This window comes from Triturus cristatus, chromosome 10 (assembly GCF_964204655.1).
Source record: "Triturus cristatus chromosome 10, aTriCri1.1, whole genome shotgun sequence".
In the NCBI taxonomy this organism is placed as follows: domain Eukaryota; kingdom Metazoa; phylum Chordata; class Amphibia; order Caudata; family Salamandridae; genus Triturus; species Triturus cristatus.
The window spans coordinates 1,160,887,873-1,160,911,419 of record NC_140593.1 but is presented as its reverse complement, the minus strand read 5'-3'; the positions used below and the strand labels follow the sequence as shown (position 1 = coordinate 1,160,911,419).

The 23,547-nt window shown below is 44.4% G+C and overlaps 1 pseudogene; it reads right to left on the bottom strand.

The window, feature by feature from the left end:
* The window catches only part of LOC146796830 (metalloproteinase inhibitor 1-like), a 47,780-nt pseudogene that overhangs the window by 5,152 nt on the left and 19,081 nt on the right, over nucleotides 1–23,547 (bottom strand).

The following is a 23,547-nucleotide window of genomic DNA, read 5'->3' as shown; positions in this document are numbered from 1 at the left end:
TGGTCAGAGAGAATGGAGAAAAGAAAAAAGCTACCATTAGCATTTATTAAAGTAATCACTCTCACTAACAGTGTGTTGAGGTTCAGTGTGAGACGGGACGGCACTTTCGAGTGGTGACGAATATGGATGAGTTTGGTATCTACGAACCGCAAATGACGAGTATAGTGGGTGTATGCAGTTTCGCTATGCAACCACGTATGGTTCGTCTTATTTTTGGGTTTGTTCATCCGAACCCTCGGGTTCCATTTTAGATACAGCATCCATTTTGTTTCTTGCCCTCAGGTAGCCAGCAAACGGACTTTGTCCGCCTCATGACCCAGGGACTCCCAAGCTTACACGAGGGACACGTGTTCCTTTGAGGTGACTTTTACGATGAGGGAAATGACACGACTAAGGCAGATGGCCCCGCTCGAGGCTCATCTTGCAGCGCCGGTCTATTGTTTCAGCCATGCATACATTAGACACGAGGTCTTTGACCCCTCTATCAAGTTTCCTTTATTGCTCCTAACACTCTTTTCAAACCTGTTGTGCGTCCTTGTTCTTTCCTTGCATCTGTTTTTCGTCCTTCCTTTTAATGTGTTTACGGTTAGGATGAAAATGTGTTTATTGCAGAGGAGATATGTTTTTACAGTTGGGAACCGGCAAGACTGTTGTAATTGTGTTCCAGCCTCCTGAAACATGAACGCGACCCTTTTGAAGTTTATTGTGGGAACTGAGTTGTAACCTTTGTTCACCATACTGTGCTATGGCAAAAACTTGTACAAAAGGACCGATCCACTTCTACAAATTTGAAGCAGTCTCCGAGAACCTACACGTTGTGTACTTCTTGTGACTTCTGTATCCCTGCGGTAAATAAACGCTGATCTCTGACGTCGCTGGAAGTGTCCCGTGTCTCTGTGTTTAGTACGCCAGAACAGGTAACCCACGAAGGTTTCAGGTGTTGTTCCCTGGCACCGCTGGGTCTTAAGAATAACCCAGTCCTTCAGTTGGCGCCCAACGTTGGGCGACATCAACGGTACCGGTCCAAAGCCCGACGATCGTGAGGAGCTTCGTGTGAAATCTCCGAGGGAAGGTGCACCCCGCTTCATCGATCCAGTTGTCGAAATAAGTGGCCCGACGTCTTTTCCCGCGAAGATCCCCGCCTCCTGACGGCTGCGACGGACCGATGCCCTGACTGTCGACCTGTTTTGGCGCCTGGCGTAGTCCTTTGTACGGCGAGACGACCAACGGGCCTTCCTGGTGACGCCATTGTTCTCTCAGTTAAGTATTTGTGGGTCGCACCCAGTATTGCTTTGTTGTTTGCATGGTTCCATAGCATTCGTGGTTCTTAGTTGTTGGGTTTTATTTGACGATTGCAATTGCCAAAAACCGAGGGTCTTGCATTTTTGCGAGGACATCGTAATCCGATAGCCCTTGAAGTTTGTATACTCGGCTAGTGTGCACGATGCCTGGCCGTAGTACTTTGTTTGGGTTTTTCAAATGTTGCAGCATGGATTCCCGGCTGGAGGATCCATGTCCGATACCTCCGGTTGGAACTCCAATTTACGAGCTCTATAGTCGCCATGGCGTGGGTCCTATCGTATATAATGAATATTGGGTCCGCTACACTAAAAATGATGGCGCCCTTAGTTGGCCATCTCATGGTAGTTTTGAAACCGCCGTTTTAGATAATTTGGAAGCTAAATTGTTTAAAAGGAAAGCTAGGCCGGCCATGTTTGATTCCTTCCGGTTATGGCGGAAAGAGGCCAAGCAGAAAGAAATCAAACAGAGTAAGAAAAATAAAAGAGAAGGTGTTATTACGGTGATGCGAAATGCAGAACAGTATCAGTTAGACAAAGATGAGAAGGAGCAGGAAGTTAGTACTCGGCTTCGTCATATGGCGGTGGATAAATGTTATCCGGTGCTACCTTCTGATATCGATAAGACGGGAGAAGAAGCGATGGAGGATTCGCTCTTGTCTTATCTGTTGAAATCACCACCTCCCTATGCTCCCGATGTTATGGGTCCCGTGCATCCACCCCTTCCTCCACCTGCTGTTTTGGCGGCTGCTGGGCAGCCCGCCGTTCCTCCCGCTCTCCCAAATCCCCTTGTGCCACAGATCGTACATCCTCTTGTCCCGGTTCCTCTCCCTACTGCGCCTTTCCAAGTCCTTCCTCAGCTTGTTGTTCCCGCTACTCCTGCTGCCGCGTCTACTACTACTGTTTCCACCCCTACTGTTGCTGCGCCTGCATCTTCTTCCTCTTCCCCTTCTGTTCGTAGTCGTCTCCTGACTGCTGTTGCGACTCTTTATTCTCCACTTTTTGGGCCAATACTCGGCTCGACTCTTTCAGATGTTGCTCAAAGGCGCAGCCAGCTTCCTGATGGTAGGGAACGTGAATCGTTGGTGAAAATGGCACGTAAATGGGTTCGTAATCCTGTTAAGTACACCTCACGTATGGTGTTTGAAACGTTTTCTCAGTTTAATGTGCCTACGCAACGATTCGTGTTTGAGGAATTGTGTAAATCGTTGAAGGAGGAGTGGGATGATGATGTGGCTGATAATGTACCGTCTGAGGTTTCTGAGCTCCAGCATCGGTTCGCCACGGGTGTAATTGTAGGTGACAAAGTTCGAGAAGCTCTAGAACGCTTGTTATCTTTTCGATGTACAGTGCAACCTCGTGCGTTGTTTAAGGAAGAGACTGCAGAATGGATGGCACAACCTGGTCAATATCCTATGCGGGAAGTTCCCCCAGTGTGGATGCCAGGTGATCCTAATGCTAACCCTGCTGTCCCAGGCCGTTTCCAGAGAGTGTGGATACACCTCCCTTGGAAACGATCGGAAGTTTTACAAGTGAAGCAATCCTTGCCTGATCCCCGTAAAAATCCTGCAGGCTATTATAAGGAGCTGTCCCAATTGGTGGATGCTACCGTTATGAACCTTGCAGATATCGACATGTTGTTTGGCAATGTGGTGCCTCAGCCGATTTGGGCGAAAATTCGTCATGAGAATCACGTAGCCGAGTTAGGCGGTGACTGGGCTGCCCTTACGGCGGCAGACGCCCAGCAGGTTGGTGGGGCTAAGCCTGAACAGCTTATTGTGGCTTTGCCTCAGAGGATAATTACTCTCATGAAAACGCTTATGCCAGCAATGCGCGTCAATTGGGACAAATTATCAGCGTGCAAGCAAAAGAGGGATGAAAGCGTTTCTGATTTCTTTACGAGATTTGAGGAAGCGTTTGTTGATCATAGTGGTCAGGACATGGGTTCCGAGGGTGGTCAGCGGCTGTTCGACGATAAGTTTGTATCGAACCTGTTGCCCGACCTTAGCAACAAGTTGAAGAATTCTGAGAGTTCGTGGGCTGTTTCTACCACTGCTCAAATACTGGCTACGGCCCAATATTACGAAAATAGAGAAAAGGAGGAAAGTGAGCGTGCAGATAAGAAAACAAAGGATCTTAAAACCAAGGTCTTGTTGCAGCAAGCCTATCCTCCGCGTTCGAATTTCAGTGATACACAGCAGCCAAATCGATCTCAATCACAGTTCTCCAGATCACAGACGCGAAATGTCTCTCCCGCACCTCGCTTTGTGTTGGGATATAATCAATGCGCATATTGTCGTGGGGAGGGCCATCTGAAGTTCGATTGTCCGGTTCTCCGTGATAGGAACAATGGTGTGTCGGCTTGAGGAGGCCGTAGTGGCCCTCAACAGGCTTCCCGTGGTAGAGGTCGTGGGGTTACCCAGAATCAGGCTGAACGCTTTGCCACGTCTTCGGACTCGCAAAATTGTTTCGATCGGCGCGAACCATCGTCCGGTCGGTCTGCACAGTATCATGTGGATGACTGTTACGTCGAGTGTGATGTTGATACGGACGGTATCTACTAGGACAGCTATAGACAAAGGAAGGGAGAAGTATCAGTTCCGGTTGATCAGAGAGGGCCTTATGTTGCAGTAGCCACTTTGGGCGTTGTCGAGCCTTTTCTGTTGGACACTGGTGCAGCAAAAAGTTCCATCATGCATTCGAAACTCCCTGGCGCGCCTTTGTCTGGCTTAACGAATGTTTCCGTTGGATTTTCTGGCGCCCCCGTTAGCAATCCAGTTTCTAGCCCCTTGCCCCTTACAATTGGGTCTCATGAGCTAGAGGCTCCTTTGATTTTGACTACTGGTTGTGGTGAGAATCTTTTGGGTTTGGATTTGTTGAAAAGGTTACATGCGACTTTGTACTGTTCTCCTACGGGCGTGGAGCTTACATTGGGTAAGAGCGTGATTTCCCCTATGTATTTATCGATCGATAAGCTCCCTCCGGAATTGAGTTCTCTTCCGGTGTCCTTGTGGGCGACAGGTCCCAATGATGTGGGCCTGCTGGATATACCACCTTATGTTGTTCAATTGAAAGTTGGTGCGCGCTTGCCGCGCATACCCCAGTACCGTATTTCTCTCGATGGTGAACGGGCATTGTTAGCGATCATTTACGATCTGATCGGGAAAGATGTTATTGAGGAGACTCGGGGTAATGTGTGCAATAGTCCCGTGTTGCCTATTCTGAAACAAACGGATCCCTCCAAGCCTCCCGTGTACCGTCTCGTTATCGACTTACGGGAAGTGAATAAAATTGTTGTTCCACAGTTTCCTGTGGTGCCAGACATTACAGCCTTACTGACTTTGATTCCAGCCACTGCATCATGGTTCTCGGTAATCGATCTGAAGAATGCGTTCTTTAGCATTCCGATTGCTGAGGAAAGCAGAGACTTGTTCGGTTTCTCATTAGGTGGTCGCAGCTTCAGGTTCAAACGCGCACCTCAGGGCTACTGTGAAAGTCCATCGATCTACAGTCAAGCCCTTAAGAGTCAACTTGATGCGTTTGTGTTACCGGCTGGTGCGGCCTTGATTCAGTACGTCGATGATCTGTTGGTAGCTGCTGACACTGAGCAGCTTTGTAGAGCTGCTACAGTGTCACTGTTACAGCATCTTTGTGACTTACATCATAAAGTGTCACCTTCCAAACTGCAATATTGTTGTCAAGAAGTAACCTATCTAGGTCACTTATTGTCAAAGGCGGGAAGAAGGTTGACCCCTGAACGAATTGCAGCAATTGCTCGAATGACTGTGCCAACAACTCAGAGAGATGTGCGTGCCTTTCTAGGTATCACGTCATACTGCAGACAGTGGATCCCGAACTTCTCACTGTTAGCGAAGCCATTGGTAGCTCTCACGTGCAAGGACGTTTCGACTCCTTTGCCATGGACGGAGGAATGTCAGAAAAGTTTTTCTGAACTACGTGATGCACTGTGTTCGGCTCCTGTGTTAGGTACTCCTGATTACAGCAAGCCTTTCACATTATACGTGCACGAGAGGGAAGGTTGTGCGTTGAGTGTTTTAACGCAACAATTTGGTGGTAAGCAGCGTCCGTGTGCATATTTTTCCTCGACCTTAGACCCGGTAGCTAGAGCGTTGCCGAGTTGCTTGAGGGCGACAGCGGCAGCGGCGGCGTCTATTCGGCAGTCCGCAGGCCTGGTCATGGATAATATGCTCATAGTGATGGTTCCGCATGCAGTTGATACGCTCTTGAATCGGACAAAGACTCAACATCTGACGAGTGCAAGGTTGTCTGGGTATGAGCTGACCCTTTTGGCAAGTCATATACAGATCAAGCGTTGTAATGTACTGAATCCGGCGACATTGTTGCCGATTAATATGGAATCAGATGATGTGCTGTCACATGATTGTTATTTACGGACTGAGGAAGAAACAAAAGGTCATGTGGACCTGAAAAACACTCCCTTGGCAGATCCCGATGGTACCTTGTATGTGGATGGCTCGTGTTTTAAATTGCCGAATGGCGATGTGACGACTGCGTACGCTGTAGTGACGTTGAGCACGGTTGTGGAAACTGCGAGATTGAACCAGAATTCAGCACAAGCGGCAGAGTTGATTGCATTGACAAGAGCGTGTGTTCTGTCAAAGGGAAAGCGAGTGAATGTGTTTACCGACAGTCAGTACGCATTTGGTGTTGCGCATAATTTTGGAAGACTGTGGAGAGAAAGAGGATTTATGACATCGCATGGTACGAAGATCCAACACGGGCAGCTCGTGAATGATCTTTTGGATGCACTTACATTGCCTAAACAAGTAGCGATTGTTAAATGTAGTGCACATCGGAAAGTGACGGATGACGTTGGTCGTGGTAATGCGTTTGCGGATGAGATCGCTAAGGAAACGGCTAAGAATCTTGCGACTCGAATGTATGTCGCGAGTTCAGTGAGGTGGCCGACGGAGACTGGTATGTGTGAAAATACCGTTGAGAGTGTGAAGGCAATTCAGAACGAAGCTACTAAAGCCGAAAAGACCAAGTGGAAAGAGAGTACAGGAAGATTGGATACGCATGGATGTTGGGTTGACCTGACGGAATGTCAGAGGTGGATGTTACCAGATGCGTATGTATTAGCTGTTGTGACAATGGCTCATGGGTTGTCACATATTAGTGCGAAAGGAATATGTAAGTTCTTGTCCCCTGTATGGAGGAATGAGGGTATTGCTAAGTGTGCCGAAAGAGTGGTTAAGAATTGTATGGTGTGTTTGATGCACAATCCCGGAAGGGGCACCCCCACTCCACCTGGTCATTTTGCTCCTCCTGCCTGTCCCTTTGAGGTTATCCAGCTGGACTTTATCCATATGGAGAGATGCAATAACCTGAAGTATGTTTTGGTTGTGGTTTGTGCGTTCTCCAGATGGATTGAGGCCTATCCCCTTAAGGATAATACTGCCCTGTCCACAGCAAAAATCCTGCTGAAGGAGTATTTTCCTAGGTATGGAATGCCACGGATTGTGTGGTCGGATAATGGAAGCGAGTTCGTGGGAAGTGTAATGCAGAGTGTGTGTAAGGGCCTGGGAATACGCCAAAAATTCCATAGTGCTAATCATCCTCAGGCAGCGGGTTTGGTTGAAGGGTACAATGGTACCCTGAAACTAAAACTCGCAAAGATTCAAGCTACGACTGGTCTATCATGGCCTGATGCCTTGCCTCTGGCACTCCTATCGACCAGAGCGACCGTACACTCACGAGTAGGGCTTAGCCCATATGAGATTGTGTTCGGCCGCCCTGCGAATATTTGGGGAGTCCCGAGGCCGAGGGCTTTTGATAGTCTTGAGCATCCAATGTTGATTGATTACCTGCATGATTTGACCACTAAACTACGGTTAATCCATCAACAGGTCTTTGAAGCTCTACCGGCGCAGACAGAGGGTCCTGGACACCAGCTCCGGCCAGGGGACTGGATTGTTACCCGAAATTTTGGTCGGAAACGTAACTTGGAGCCGAGATTCGTCGGACCCTTTCAAGTTTTGTTGACAACGAGGACAGCGGTTCGACTGGAGGGCCGGAAGAATTGGGTCCATGCCAGCCACACAAAAAAGGTGCCGATCCCCTTACCAACGGACGGTTGGGTGAGGACTGGGATTTCGGCCACAGAAACTGAGACTCCTTTGCACTTTGTGCCGTTTAGCGACGCTCAGCTTGTGGGGGAGGATTTGCCACTGCCAAACCCGCATGTGGAGTCATCAGTAGTAGAGAACACAAGGTCTGACTCGTTGTCCACTTCATCGAACACTGTTGCGCCAGCTGAACAATTGTTTGTAGAGCAAACTCGACCTGGAAGAAGTCGATACTTTCTTCGTTCAAGGACTAATAAAAATTAGTAGTATATTTTTGTTTTTTTGATATTTCGAATATTATGGACAATTATATCCTTTCTTCTTGAATTTTTATGTGTTTTTCCACTGCTAAGAAATTTGTAATAAAACTGAACGTTTCGAGGAAACCTCTCCATCCGGGTCACCGTAGGGCCGTGCGGGTACTCCTTTCTGTTTAGCAGGTTTCTGACGTTAGGTCGGTTACTTTTGTCGATTCCTGGGAACTCCTGGGGATTGATAATCGCTACTCAGAACGAAGTGCGTCAAGTACGTCACGGACGGTTTGTAGAGGATGGCATTCTCTAAGCTGTTGGAAGTAGAAAGGATGTCGACGCAGAGATTAGAGCTATGGAGGGTTGTACGAACAAAATGTTTTCTGTTTCAGGTGTTTCTACTGTTCTTGACTGTATCTATGTTATTGGTGGGTGGAGTGTATTTTGGAGTACCGCTGTTATTACCTTCTGTTTCCCCTACCTTCTCTCCTAAACCAAGTTCCCTCACCACTGTCTCCCCACATTCTTTTCATCCGTTGCCTCAACATGAGCAGGTTAGACGTGCGGAATTCATGAATAATTCCTTTGTTCAACTCCTACACCAGCATCAGTTGGTGGTGAACACTACCAATTGTTGGGTGTGTGGGTTAATGCCACATACCACGGATAGGGGTATCCCGTATTTGGTCCTTCCTTACAGCTCTCAGGGTTCAGCTCGAGCATTCCAAACTATGTTCCGTAGTGCACTAGATTCCTACCCCAGTCGAGAGCCACGGTCTGTCAATTTTGGTCCTGGGCCGTATCATAAGCCTTTGGCGATAGCAATAGCGGATCTGGATAGAGATGTTTTTGATGCATCACTTATTCCAGGCGAAGAAGTGCAGGCCTATAAGGATCTGAGCGAGGCTGAGTATAGTACGTCAGTGGGTGATAGACAGCTTAAGAGCTCGTCCCCAATATGGATTGTACCTCACCTTGGTAATTTCTGCTTGAAGGGTCTGGGTCGAAATCCGAGAGCACAACTTGGGAACAGTGCTTGCACTGATACGTATGTTCTACCGATGCTCTCCTCCCCTGTTTTTCTGACTGCTAAGGGCACTTATTTTGTATGTTATGAACGCGCGTATACATGGTTACCCCGCGATTTTTCAGGTACCTGTTATATTGCGAATCTTTTACCACCGACTTTCACGGTTGCTTCAGACTACCACAAAACTAGAGTCGTGAGAGGCGTTATTAGCAAAGAGGATACTGCTGGTCAAGAAGCAGGAGACTTCTTTAAGGGTTTCTTGCCGTTTTGGGGTCCTATGGTTAATAGTAGGAACCTAAGACAGTTGACCCGTGTAGTTGAGTCGACTGCTAATATTACTGCAAATGCCCTTGGTAACTTAACAGCTGAACTACAGGCGGATAGACTCATGACGTTGCAGAACCGTATGGTTCTAGACGTTGTTCTTGCAGATAGAGGTGGTGTGTGTAAAGTTATCCATTCGAGTTGTTGCATTTTTATTCCTGACAATGCTCCAACTGTTTACCAAGCCATCTCGAAGTTGCACAAGATTTCCGAGTCCATACACGTGGACGAAGGTAATTGGACGCTCCTAGGATGGTTTTGGGGCCTGATGTCAACATGGGGTTGGAAGATTCTAATGATCGTAGGGGTTGTTGTGACGTTTCTGTTCACGTGTTGTCTTTGTGTACAGTGTGGTCCGGCCTTATGTGGCCTATGTGCTACAACGTGTATGAGGCAGCCATCCGTTACCAAGGAGACGTTGATGAATAGAATGATGTTCCAGCAGCAGCTGAACGATCTGATGAATATTGACATAGACTCCGATCTTGACTAGTGCTTGCCTACATGAGGGCAAAAGGAGCGTCTGAGGTTCCGTGTGAGACGGGACGGCACTTTCGAGTGGTGACGAATATGGATGAGTTTGGTATCTACGAACCGCAAATGACGAGTATAGTGGGTGTATGCAGTTTCGCTATGCAACCACGTATGGTTCGTCTTATTTTTGGGTTTGTTCATCCGAACCCTCGGGTTCCATTTTAGATACAGCATCCATTTTGTTTCTTGCCCTCAGGTAGCCAGCAAACGGACTTTGTCCGCCTCATGACCCAGGGACTCCCAAGCTTACACGAGGGACACGTGTTCCTTTGAGGTGACTTTTACGATGAGGGAAATGACACGACTAAGGCAGATGGCCCCGCTCGAGGCTCATCTTGCAGCGCCGGTCTATTGTTTCAGCCATGCATACATTAGACACGAGGTCTTTGACCCCTCTATCAAGTTTCCTTTATTGCTCCTAACACTCTTTTCAAACCTGTTGTGCGTCCTTGTTCTTTCCTTGCATCTGTTTTTCGTCCTTCCTTTTAATGTGTTTACAGTTAGGATGAAAATGTGTTTATTGCAGAGGAGATATGTTTTTACAGTTGGGAACCGGCAAGACTGTTGTAATTGTGTTCCGGCCTCCTGAAACATGAACGCGACCCTTTTGAAGTTTATTGTGGGAACTGAGTTGTAACCTTTGTTCACCATACTTTGCTATGGCAAAAACTTGTATAAAAGGACCGATCCACTTCTACAAATTTGAAGCAGTCTCCGAGAACCTACACGTTGTGTACTTCTTGTGACTTCTGTATCCCTGCAGTAAATAAACGCTGATCTCTGACGTCGCTGGAAGTGTCCCGTGTCTCTGTGTTTAGTACGCCAGAACAGGTAACCCACGAAGGTTTCAGGTGTTGTTCCCTGGCACCGCTGGGTCTTAAGAATAACCCAGTCCTTCAGTGTCACCAGGTGAACTGAGATTTTCTTGATGCATTTAATTGCCGGTGGAATTGAATGAAGACTGTTTCAATGGAAATTCTCTGATACATTGCTCCCACTGGTTAGCGCCAGGCTTCTCCACTCGCTGAACCCGGATCCATGGTGTAGCTACTAATATCCTGCAGTAATTTGGATGCACTTGCTTTCTAACAATAGTTATGAATAGCAATCCGGTCTCTTTGACACATTAGTAATTCCTTTTCCCTCTTGTGAGGACCAATACAACCAGGGAAAATGATTTGAATGAAATCTCCCTGTGGGCTCTACTGCTTAAGGTGTGAAGGAACCTCCACTCCAGAAGCATACAGACAGACACTGAACACTCCAACGACAGGACTGAGCAGTCATCTTGAAAAACCGCATCTATGCCAGCAGAACAATATAACTACTTCAGTTCAGTCACCCTGATTTTCTTCCTGTAACTTCAGAAATGCTATTGGGCCCCAACTCTAGCCTTGGGGATTATATAGCCACGAGTCCAACGTATGTTTTATTTTATATCTAGTCATGTACCAGCTACACCCCGCCCCACCCCCAGCCTGAGCTATGAAGTACCAGGACACTCTCCCTATAGATTTTCCATTTCCTCAAAACTTTCAGCAGTTAAGATAGGGGAATTATGAACAAGACCATTGTCATTCTGCAGATCTGATGATTTCTCTAACCAAACCCTGAGCTCAGGTGAAGTTCATGCCATATGGCAGAATTTTCATAAGAGATCATAATGCATTTGCATCCCTTGTTGGCTCTTTCTGCCAGCTTGCATTTAAAATTACTGGCAACACCATGCCTAACATCAGAAGGAGGAAACTACTGGTGATTGTTGAGTACAACATCAGAGAGTGAAATGATTCTGTGGCCCTTTCCTAATTCAGTGAATGGGTTTTCAGAAGACTCAGATAAGACAGCCTGTGCAGGTGGCCTGAACCAACTCATGGTTCAGAGGAGGAGATCTCATCTGTATTTCAGTGGGGTGCAGAGCTGAGGAAGAAACTCTCAGTGTTGGATTATGTGTGCATGCAACAGTGAAATTATTGGTGCCACAATATGTGGACTCGGAAAATGAAGTGCCACCCTCTGCCAAAACACTGGAACTGACATGCCTGGGAAGGATTTTGGGATTAGCTAGGTCTCACTACTTAACACTCTGTCCGGGGCTCACTGAAAGGAGCTTATTGGCTCCAGGACTGGTGGCACCAGTCTTCTGCTGATGTGCGTGGCTCTACTAAATGCGGTTTAGGTATTGCAAGATATGTTTGAATGTCAGTAGAAAACTTTCCTCCAGTAGCTGGTATGTATGTATAGATTGTCCTGAGGCAGAGGATGATATCCTCTGAGGAAGAATTTCAGTATCTCAATTATAAATGGAATTTTAGATTTTTGGGGAAATTAAAGCCGAGTCGGGAGACTCTCTTAATACTGTGAGGGGTTCACAGGATTCTAAAAGACCAGTCCTGGACATTGGAGGGTTATTCGTCAAGAAGGCAGTGCTGCCAAATTTGGGAAAAAAATATAGACGTGTTACTCCTGGAACACTGAGTCAACCTACCAAACCTCCCGGAAAGAAATGCCTCTTCAGTAGCTTCAATTTAAATTTTTCCTTCGATTATGGTTTTTGGTGGGAAACGTGTTTCTGGGCCACTTGCCAAATAGCCGTTTTTTGCAGCGCCTTTTCACGACAGCTTGCCAGCTTCTCTCTGACCCTGTTAACTAGAGGGTCAATCACAGTGAGTATTTTTTTCAAAATATTCTTCATTTCGAATTTGATAGCGTTGAGGGACTTTTTTTCTATGCTTTTCTTTGTAGCACTTTTATGCAATTTTTTATTTATTATATCCAATTCTCTTTATTTTGTGACATTTTTCTTATCCGTTGTTGGTGTTTTTATCTAAAGTGGCTTAGGTCTCTGAAGATCTCTATTGATGGTATCAGCATTAGGCAAATTTCCGTACATGTACCAGTTATTAGGGATGCATTTTCTCGGAGAAGCCATTTTCTTCCAAGGTACCAAGGATGATTCTGGTGCGTCTCAGAGGAACAAGCTTGCATCTGTGGGTCAAAGTGTTTGATCCCTTCAGAATCCTAGTCACACCACAAGTCAAACGTTCAGAATATAGCCTCTAGCTGAGCACTGTATTGTTCTTTGTGGCCCAGAAGTACATGGTTAGAGCAGTCTACAGAATAAGTAAGGACAAGAAATGCACAAGCACATTTCTTTGCAATATGAGGGGTTTCTTACACATTTGAGGTGGAGGAACACATTGCAAACCATGCAAATGATGCTGTTACATGAATATTGTAACCTTTGTTGTGAATATAGGGATTTGTGAATTTTGGACCACGAATGCGAAATTTAAAAGCAGAGATTTCAGCTTGTGCATATTTGCAAGCATTAGAGCACTTGCCATTTAATGCAGGCGGGGACTGAAAAGTGGGCGGTTTCCTGTGTTCAATTCTGTGATTTTTCTGCAACACATCTTTTCAAGTTTTGACATATAGCTGTATATAGGATGTTTACAATGCTAACATCTTAGTATAGCTGTGGATGGTGATGAGATAGATTTATTTAGCTGCATCAGCAAAGCAGTTATATGTTATCCTTTGTAACATAAAGAGAGAATTATCTAAATTATTGATGTATATGAGACAACTCTTGGACCACATGCCCTCAAGACTAGACAACTGTATTGAAGCAAGACCCCTTGTGTCTCCAAATCATACACGGGTGTTCATTCAGTCTACTAATAACACTTTAGTAAGCTCTGTGTCACACATACGTTATCAGTGGTGCTAGCAAACCTTTATGCATTTTGGGTGAACATGAGAGGTGTGTGGTGAGTGGTGCACAGGGGTGTAAGAGATGGGTGCAGAGGTTTCAGAGTGGCTTTGGGGGAACAGACTAACAGAGTAGTTGTTCAAAGTCCAAATGTTCCCTCTTAAAAACTGCTGACTGCTACATTCTTCAGCACCACACCAGAGATGTCTGACCTGCGATCAAGTACTCAACGTTGAACTCATTGGTATCGGATAGTATTCGCAGGTGCTCCCACTCCATGAATCGATAAACGTCTGTGGCTTCCATGCCTGATCGCCTTTCAGTACCTAGCATGAGAAGTGAATAATAAGGTTGAGGTCATCTGCACATTAACTGAATAGATAAACACATTTGCAGGCAATAACGTTATAAATGTCTTTTGTCCAGTTACCTTTATTTGATTATTGAGACATATGTGCTGTTCCTGTGGTTTGAGGGCAAAAGTACTAGAACAAACAGCAACACGTTCTAATTCCCTTGGACGCCTGAACATGTTGCAATATAATTTCAAAAGCCCTTGCCCTGGCTACAGAGGCTTTATATTCACCCACTTACCAATACTCACACCTCCAAAGTGCCCCCTCCATGAATCTCCAGTCCACATGATCCAATTATTTTTTGCATCCAAAGCCTGATGTTCACTTCTCCCAATTGTTCATGTCATTCTCCACTGGAAGTAGGCTTCATATGGCATTACCAGTAATTGACCACCTCTTATAAGCCCTTGAACCTGGTACACTGCTAATTAAAGGAAGTTTGTCTTGTGTTTACAAGTTTATTGTTTGCAGACACAATGTTCTGCTAAATGCAGTGTACACACTCAGCAGCTGGGTAATGCTCTGGGGCCGTTTCCATCCTCTGATTGGTTTTGCAAGGCATTGAGGCGTGTTACTTGTGAGTCAGAAGTATAGCAAAGCGTGCCTCATTATGCATAAAAGCATAATAAAGTACAACACCAACTTCAAGATGGTTGTCCTGTTCCTTTGCAAGCTGGTGCTGATTGCAGGATGCTTTTTAGGCATTTGCATGATAAGTGTGCATTTCCATGAGCTATATTTAACAACAATTAGACATTGGACTGGATATGTGTGATGCTGTTGGCAGCATCTACACGAACGCACATACAGGCCCCCACTGATGATCATAACTCACTCCTATTAATGTAATCCACCTCATACAAACTGGAGTCAATGCATGGAAAGGTTTGCTTAAGCACACAAGTCTAATCTCAATAATTATGGGCGGACCACTATCCTTGGGTTCCGATGAAGAGTCCTGCCCGGCGTGTAAAGCATTTCAACATGTCAGGGGTGGTGAGCATATATATATATTCATATAGTAGCATGTACAATTACAAAACTTGTATGTTGCATATATTCATGGTCCTCGATATTTAATACTCAAATGTTGAAGTATGAGATGTTCAATTGACTTTTTGCTACTGCTTATTTACCTGCTCTAAAAAAGTCACCTTTTAAGTCACTTGCCTGGGTTCCGGAAATCGGCTGATTTCCTTTGTACCCTGCCACAGCATAAACTCACTCACTATTCTGTTTTTATAATTGTTTACTATTGTTTCTTATTATCTTATTCTTGCACTGACTTACATATAAACCCAATTTTTCATTGCACTAATTGTGGCACTTTTTAACTCTTTTTTGAATGGGACCACTGTTCCTTATAAATATGTACCTACCCTTGCTCCCGTCTGACTCCTAGGGTTTCCTTGTTTCTTACCTCGTATATTCATGGTTCCAGCCATCTGATCATTGGAGCAGGTTTTAATTTTTTGCAGGCAACCAATCTGGACTCTAAAAAATTAAGAAGTAAAATCCCCAAAAACTGTAGGCCTATCTCTCACCTACAATTACCGGCAGAAGTATTGGAGAAAGCAATGGATAAAGAGGTTATTTCTTTTCTAAACTCTAATAACCATCTTGATCCCACACAACATGGTTTTTGGCCAAGACATAGCAGAGAAAAGATCACATTCATAGTTGATAAAGAAGAGAGTGCGACCGTAGTCCTGTTAGACTTATCGTCCATATTCTATACGGTGGACCGTCTAGCACTCATGAACCGTTTTGTGAAAACAGTAGGGGTAGGCGGAATTTGCAAAATTCACGTTTGCAAACTATCGCGAAAATGTTAAAAATCTCTGCAAACACGTGGAAATATCGCGAAGATGCAGAAGTTTTTTTCCCGCCCGTTCGCGGTATTTTCTGCGTGATCGCAGCTCGCCAACTTACCCATGCGGTTGCTCACGGGCACGAGATCTCATTCATCTCATAATCTCGCGGTGCATGATCGCGAGAAGAAAGCCGTGATCACGCGATGAATGACGTGATGGCGTGACAAATTACGTTAATTCGGGCGCGAACTGTCGCGAGACAGCGCAAATGGCTACCAACAATCCAACATCTCGTGGAGAAGGCGACCGGATCGGGAAAACTTGTCGCCGAACACAGGGATTCAGTAAGGCGATCGCGCGCACGCAAGCATGTATTTTTTTACAGCGCGAGCAAGAAAAAAATTTCCGGTAAGATGCGGATTGCGGAAATTTTGACATTTTCGCGCTCTCCGCGGAACGCGAAAATGTAAAATGATCGCAATTTCCGCGAGCGGAACGGAATTTTAGCCCAGGCCTACAAAACAGGCATAAAAAGAACAGGTGTCAACTTGATCAAATATTTTCTTACCAATAGAGAACAATTAGTGATGCTGGAAGAATTTACCTCAACTTATTTTAAACTTCTCTGTGGGGTCCCGCAAGGGTGTTCTTTAAGTCCAACACTTTTTAATGTGAACGCCCTCTTATTCACCTGATCAGAGCATATGGTTTTTTGGTTAGTTCATATGCTGATGATACACAGTTAGTGGTAGCAGTCTCATCTAATCCAGAAGGAATAGCCCTGCAGTTCAGCACATGCATGAACAGTACTGCGCAGTGGATGCAACTGAACTCTCTTAAGCTTAACTCTGATAAAACGGAGGTGCTAGTGTTTGGTAAAAATACCTCCTGGAACTCCACCTGGTGGCCATCGAATCATGATTCGCTATCAATTCCAGTACAGAAGGCAAGAAATCTGGGTGTCATTTTTGACAACAGATTACCCTTCATAGAACATTCAAATCAGAACACCTCTTCCTACTTCTTTATTTTAAAAACCTTAATAACGATGTTACCATTTCTTTGACCATTAGAGCATAGGAAAGCAGTAATCATAGCCTTGGTAATCTCAAAAATTGATTATAGCAATGCACTATTTGTAGGCTGCCAAATGCGGCTTCTCAATAAACTTCAGACTCTTCAAAACACGGTAGCGAGAGTCCTGTTGAATTTACCAAAATTCTCTTCAGTTTCCGATTCCATTTGGGACCTTCACTGGCTTCCATTTGGGGGCGTGTATTCAGTTCAGGCTCTGTTGGGTTCACTAGGGACTACGTCAAGACGGTCCATTTTTCTTGTTGGAAATTTTTAACTGGTACTCACCCCGTACTTTACGGTCTAGTACTGCCAACAAAGTACTCAGAATAAGGAGGTAGGTTTGTGTCATTTTATTTTATTAGTTCCAATGCATTCACAGAAACCTCCTTGGCAGCGGTTCCTGTGAATGCTAGAAATGTCCGTCAGCCCGATGGGCATTTTTAAGTTTGGCAATCAGGACCCCCACCAGGGCGACAAATATTCTACTCTGTTGCCATGGCAGAGGACAGCCCAACTGCCAACATTTAAATTGGGCCTTTACATTCTATGCATTCCCCAGTCAAATACAGGGCTTCTTTCTTCTAACTCTAAGATGTTTAATCAGATATATTCTTCAAATTCATCCAAGTGGGAGATTAGTGAAGATGTTCAGTTGGAAGTTAACAGTGGTGTTTGGGTTTGTGATCAGTCAGGGGGCTGCTACTGGTCCCCGACTCAAACAACAGGGAACTGAGATTTTCTTGATGCATTTAATTGCCGGTGGAATTGAATGAAGACTGTTTCAATGGAAATTCTCTGATACATTGCTCCCACTGGTTAGCGCCAGGCTTCTCCACTCGCTGAACCCGGATCCATGGTGTAGCTACTAATATCCTGCAGTAATTTGGATGCACTTGCTTTCTAACAATAGTTATGAATAGCAATCCGGTCTCTTTGACACATTAGTAATTCCTTTTCCCTCTTGTGAGGACCAATACAACCAGGGAAAATGATTTGAATGAAATCTCCCTGTGGGCTCTACTGCTTAAGGTGTGAAGGAACCTCCACTCCAGAAGCATACAGACAGACACTGAACACTCCAACGACAGGACTGAGCAGTCATCTTGAAAAACCGCATCTATGCCAGCAGAACAATATAACTACTTCAGTTCAGTCACCCTGATTTTCTTCCTGTAACTTCAGAAATGCTATTGGGCCCCAACTCTAGCCTTGGGGATTATATAGCCACGAGTCCAACGTATGTTTTATTTTATATCTAGTCATGTACCAGCTACACCCCGCCCCACCCCCAGCCTGAGCTATGAAGTACCAGGACACTCTCCCTATAGATTTTCCATTTCCTCAAAACTTTCAGCAGTTAAGATAGGGGAATTATGAACAAGACCATTGTCATTCTGCAGATCTGATGATTTCTCTAACCAAACCCTGAGCTCAGGTGAAGTTCATGCCATATGGCAGTATTTTCATAAGAGATCATAATGCATTTGCATCCCTTGTTGGCTCTTTCTGCCAGCTTGCATTTAAAATTACTGGCAACACCATGCCTAACATCAGAAGGAGGAAACTACTGGTGATTGTTGAGTACAACATCAGAGAGTGAAATGATTCTGTGGCCCTTTCCTAATTCAGTGAATGGGTTTTCAGAAGACTCAGATAAGACAGCCTGTGCAGGTGGCCTGAACCAACTCATGGTTCAGAGGAGGAGATCTCATCTGTATTTCAGTGGGGTGCAGAGCTGAGGAAGAAACTCTCAGTGTTGGATTATGTGTGCATGCAACAGTGAAATTATTGGTGCCACAATATGTGGACTCGGAAAATGAAGTGCCACCCTCTGCCAAAACACTGGAACTGACATGCCTGGGAAGGATTTTGGGATTAGCTAGGTCTCACTACTTAACACTCTGTCCGGGGCTCACTGAAAGGAGCTTATTGGCTCCAGGACTGGTGGCACCAGTCTTCTGCTGATGTGCATGGCTCTACTAAATGGGGTTTAGGTATTGCAAGATATGTTTGAATGTCAGTAGGAAACTTTCCTCCAGTAGCTGGTATGTATGTATAGATTGTCCTGAGGCAGAGGATGATATCCTCTGAGGAAGAATTTCAGTATCTCAATTATAAATGGAATTTTAGATTTTTGGGGAAATTAAAGCCGAGTCGGGAGACTCTCTTAATACTGTGAGGGGTTCACAGGATTCTAAAAGACCAGTCCTGGACATTGGAGGGTTATTCGTCAAGAAGGCAGTGCTGCCAAATTTGGGATAAAACTATAGACGTGTTACTCCTGGAACACTGAGTCAACCTACCAAACCTCCCGGAAAGAAATGCCTCTTCAGTAGCTTCAATTTAAATTTTTCCTTCGATTATGGTTTTTGGTGGGAAACGTGTTTCTGGGCCACTTGCCAAATAGCCGTTTTTTGCAGCGCCTTTTCACGACAGCTTGCCAGCTTCTCTCTGACCCTGTTAACTAGAGGGTCAATCACAGTGAGTATTTTTTTCAAAATATTCTTCATTTCGAATTTGATAGCGTTGAGGGACTTTTTTTCTATGCTTTTCTTTGTAGCACTTTTATGCAATTTTTTATTTATTATATCCAATTCTCTTTATTTTGTGACATTTTTCTTATCCGTTGTTGGTGTTTTTATCTAAAGTGGCTTATGTCTCTGAAGATCTCTATTGATGGTATCAGCATTAGGCAAATTTCCGTACATGTACCAGTTATTAGGGATGCATTTTCTCTGGAGAAGCCATTTTCTTCCAAGGTACCAAGGATGATTCTGGTGCTTCTCAGAGGAACAAGCTTGCATCTGTGGGTCAAAGTGTTTGATCCCTTCAGAATCCTAGTCACACCACAAGTCAAACGTTCAGAATATAGCCTCTAGCTGAGCACTGTATTGTTCTTTGTGGCCCAGAAGTACATGGTTAGAGCAGTCTACAGAATAAGTAAGGACAAGAAATGCACAAGCACATTTCTTTGCAATATGAGGGGTTTCTTACACATTTGAGGTGGAGGAACACATTGCAAACCATGCAAATGATGCTGTTACATGAATATTGTAACCTTTGTTGTGAATATAGGGATTTGTGAAATTTGGACCACGAATGCGAAATTTAAAAGCAGAGATTTCAGCTTGTGCATATTTGCAAGCATTAGAGCACTTGCCATTTAATGCAGGCGGGGACTGAAAAGTGGGCGGTTTCCTGTGTTCAATTCTGTGATTTTTCTGCAACACATCTTTTCAAGTTTTGACATATAGCTGTATATAGGATGTTTACAATGCTAACATCTTAGTATAGCTGTGGATGGTGATGAGATAGATTTATTTAGCTACATCAGCAAAGCAGTTATATGTTATCCTTTGTAACATAAAGAGAGAATTATCTAAATTATTGATGTATATGAGACAACTCTTGGACCACATGCCCTCAAGACTAGACAACTGTATTGAAGCAAGACCCCTTGTGTCTCCAAATCATACACGGGTGTTCATTCAGTCTACTAATAACACTTTAGTAAGCTCTGTGTCACACATACGTTATCAGTGGTGCTAGCAAACCTTTATGCATTTTGGGTGAACATGAGAGGTGTGTGGTGAGTGGTGCACAGGGGTGTAAGAGATGGGTGCAGAGGTTTCAGAGTGGCTTTGGGGGAACAGACTAACAGAGTAGTTGTTCAAAGTCCAAATGTTCCCTCTTAAAAACTGCTGACTGCTACATTCTTCAGCACCACACCAGAGATGTCTGACCTGCGATCAAGTACTCAACGTTGAACTCATTGGGATCGGATAGTATTCGCAGGTGCTCCCACTCCATGAATCGATAAACGTCTGTGGCTTCCATGCCTGATCGCCTTTCAGTACCTAGCATGAGAAGTGAATAATAAGGTTGAGGTCATCTGCACATTAACTGAATAGATAAACACATTTGCAGGCAATAACGTTATAAATGTCTTTTGTCCAGTTACCTTTATTTGATTATTGAGACATATGTGCTGTTCCTGTGGTTTGAGGGCAAAAGTACTAGAACAAACAGCAACACGTTCTAATTCCCTTGGACGCCTGAACATGTTGCAATATAATTTCAAAAGCCCTTGCCCTGGCTACAGAGGCTTTATATTCACCCACTTACCAATACTCACACCTCCAAAGTGCCCCCTCCATGAATCTCCAGTCCACATGATCCAATTATTTTTTGCATCCAAAGCCTGATGTTCACTTCTCCCAATTGTTCATGTCATTCTCCACTGGAAGTAGGCTTCATATGGCATTACCAGTAATTGACCACCTCTTATAAGCCCTTGAACCTGGTACACTGCTAATTAAAGGAAGTTTGTCTTGTGTTTACAAGTTTATTGTTTGCAGACACAATGTTCTGCTAAATGCAGTGTACACACTCAGCAGCTGGGTAATGCTCTGGGGCCGTTTCCATCCTCTGATTGGTTTTGCAAGGCATTGAGGCGTGTTACTTGTGAGTCAGAAGTATAGCAAAGCGTGCCTCATTATGCATAAAAGCATAATAAAGTGCAACACCAACTTCAAGATGGTTGTCCTGTTCCTTTGCAAGCTGGTATTGATTGCAGGATGCTTTTTAGGCATTTGCATGATAAGTGTGCATTTCCATGAGCTATATTTAACAACAATTAGACATTGGACTGGATATGTGTGATGCTGTTGGCAGCATCTACACGAACGCACATACAGGCCCCCACTGATGATCATAACTCACTCCTATTAATGTAATCCACCTCATACAAACTGGAGTCAATGCATGGAAAGGTTTGCTTAAGCACACAAGTCTAATCTCAATAATTATGGGCGGACCACTATCCTTGGGTTCCGATGAAGAGTCCTGCCCGGCGTGTAAAGCATTTCAACATGTCAGGGGTGGTGAGCATATATATATATTCATATAGTAGCATGTACAATTACAAAACTTGTATGTTGCATATATTCATGGTCCTCGATATTTAATACTCAAATGTTGAAGTATGAGATGTTCAATTGACTTTTTGCTACTGCTTATTTACCTGCTCTAAAAAAGTCACCTTTTAAGTCACTTGCCTGGGTTCCGGAAATCGGCTGATTTCCTTTGTACCCTGCCACAGCATAAACTCACTCACTGTTCTGTTTTTTTAATTGTTTACTATTGTTTCTTATTATCTTATTCTTGCACTGACTTACATATAAACCCAATTTTTCATTGCACTAATTGTGGCACTTTTTAACTCTTTTTTGAATGGGACCACTGTTCCTTATAAATATGTACCTACCCTTGCTCCCGTCTGACTCCTAGGGTTTCCTTGTTTCTTACCTCGTATATTCATGGTTCCAGCCATCTGATCATTGGAGCAGGTTTTAATTTTTTGCAGGCAACCAATCTGGACTCTAAAAAATTAAGAAGTAAAATCCCCAAAAACTGTAGGCCTATCTCTCACCTACAATTACCGGCAGAAGTATTGGAGAAAGCAATGGATAAAGAGGTTATTTCTTTTCTAAACTCTAATAACCATCTTGATCCCACACAACATGGTTTTTGGCCAAGACATAGCAGAGAAAAGATCACATTCATAGTTGATAAAGAAGAGAGTGCGACCGTAGTCCTGTTAGACTTATCGTCCATATTCTATACGGTGGACCGTCTAGCACTCATGAACCGTTTTGTGAAAACAGTAGGGGTAGGCGGAATTTGCAAAATTCACGTTTGCAAACTATCGCGAAAATGTTAAAAATCTCTGCAAACACGTGGAAATATCGCGAAGATGCAGAAGTTTTTTTCCCGCCCGTTCGCGGTATTTTCTGCGTGATCGCAGCTCGCCAACTTACCCATGCGGTTGCTCACGGGCACGAGATCTCATTCATCTCATAATCTCGCGGTGCATGATCGCGAGAAGAAAGCCGTGATCACGCGATGAATGACGTGATGGCGTGACAAATTACGTTAATTCGGGCGCGAACTGTCGCGAGACAGCGCAAATGGCTACCAACAATCCAACATCTCGTGGAGAAGGCGACCGGATCGGGAAAACTTGTCGCCGAACACAGGGATTCAGTAAGGCGATCGCGCGCACGCAAGCATGTATTTTTTTACAGCGCGAGCAAGAAAAAAATTTCCGGTAAGATGCGGATTGCGGAAATTTTGACATTTTCGCGCTCTCCGCGGAACGCGAAAATGTAAAATGATCGCAATTTCCGCGAGCGGAACGGAATTTTAGCCCAGGCCTACAAAACAGGCATAAAAAGAACAGGTGTCAACTTCATCAAATATTTTCTTACCAATAGAGAACAATTAGTGATGCTGGAAGAATTTACCTCAACTTATTTTAAACTTCTCTGTGGGGTCCCGCAAGGGTGTTCTTTAAGTCCAACACTTTTTAATGTGAACGCCCTCTTATTCACCTGATCAGAGCATATGGTTTTTTGGTTAGTTCATATGCTGATGATACACAGTTAGTGGTAGCAGTCTCATCTAATCCAGAAGGAATAGCCCTGCAGTTCAGCACATGCATGAACAGTACTGCGCAGTGGATGCAACTGAACTCTCTTAAGCTTAACTCTGATAAAACGGAGGTGCTAGTGTTTGGTAAAAATACCTCCTGGAACTCCACCTGGTGGCCATCGAATCATGATTCGCTATCAATTCCAGTACAGAAGGCAAGAAATCTGGGTGTCATTTTTGACAACAGATTACCCTTCATAGAACATTCAAATCAGAACACCTCTTCCTACTTCTTTATTTTAAAAACCTTAATAACGATGTTACCATTTCTTTGACCATTAGAGCATAGGAAAGCAGTAATCATAGCCTTGGTAATCTCAAAAATTGATTATAGCAATGCACTATTTGTAGGCTGCCAAATGCGGCTTCTCAATAAACTTCAGACTCTTCAAAACACGGTAGCGAGAGTCCTGTTGAATTTACCAAAATTCTCTTCAGTTTCCGATTCCATTTGGGACCTTCACTGGCTTCCATTTGGGGGCGTGTATTCAGTTCAGGCTCTGTTGGGTTCACTAGGGACTACGTCAAGACGGTCCATTTTTCTTG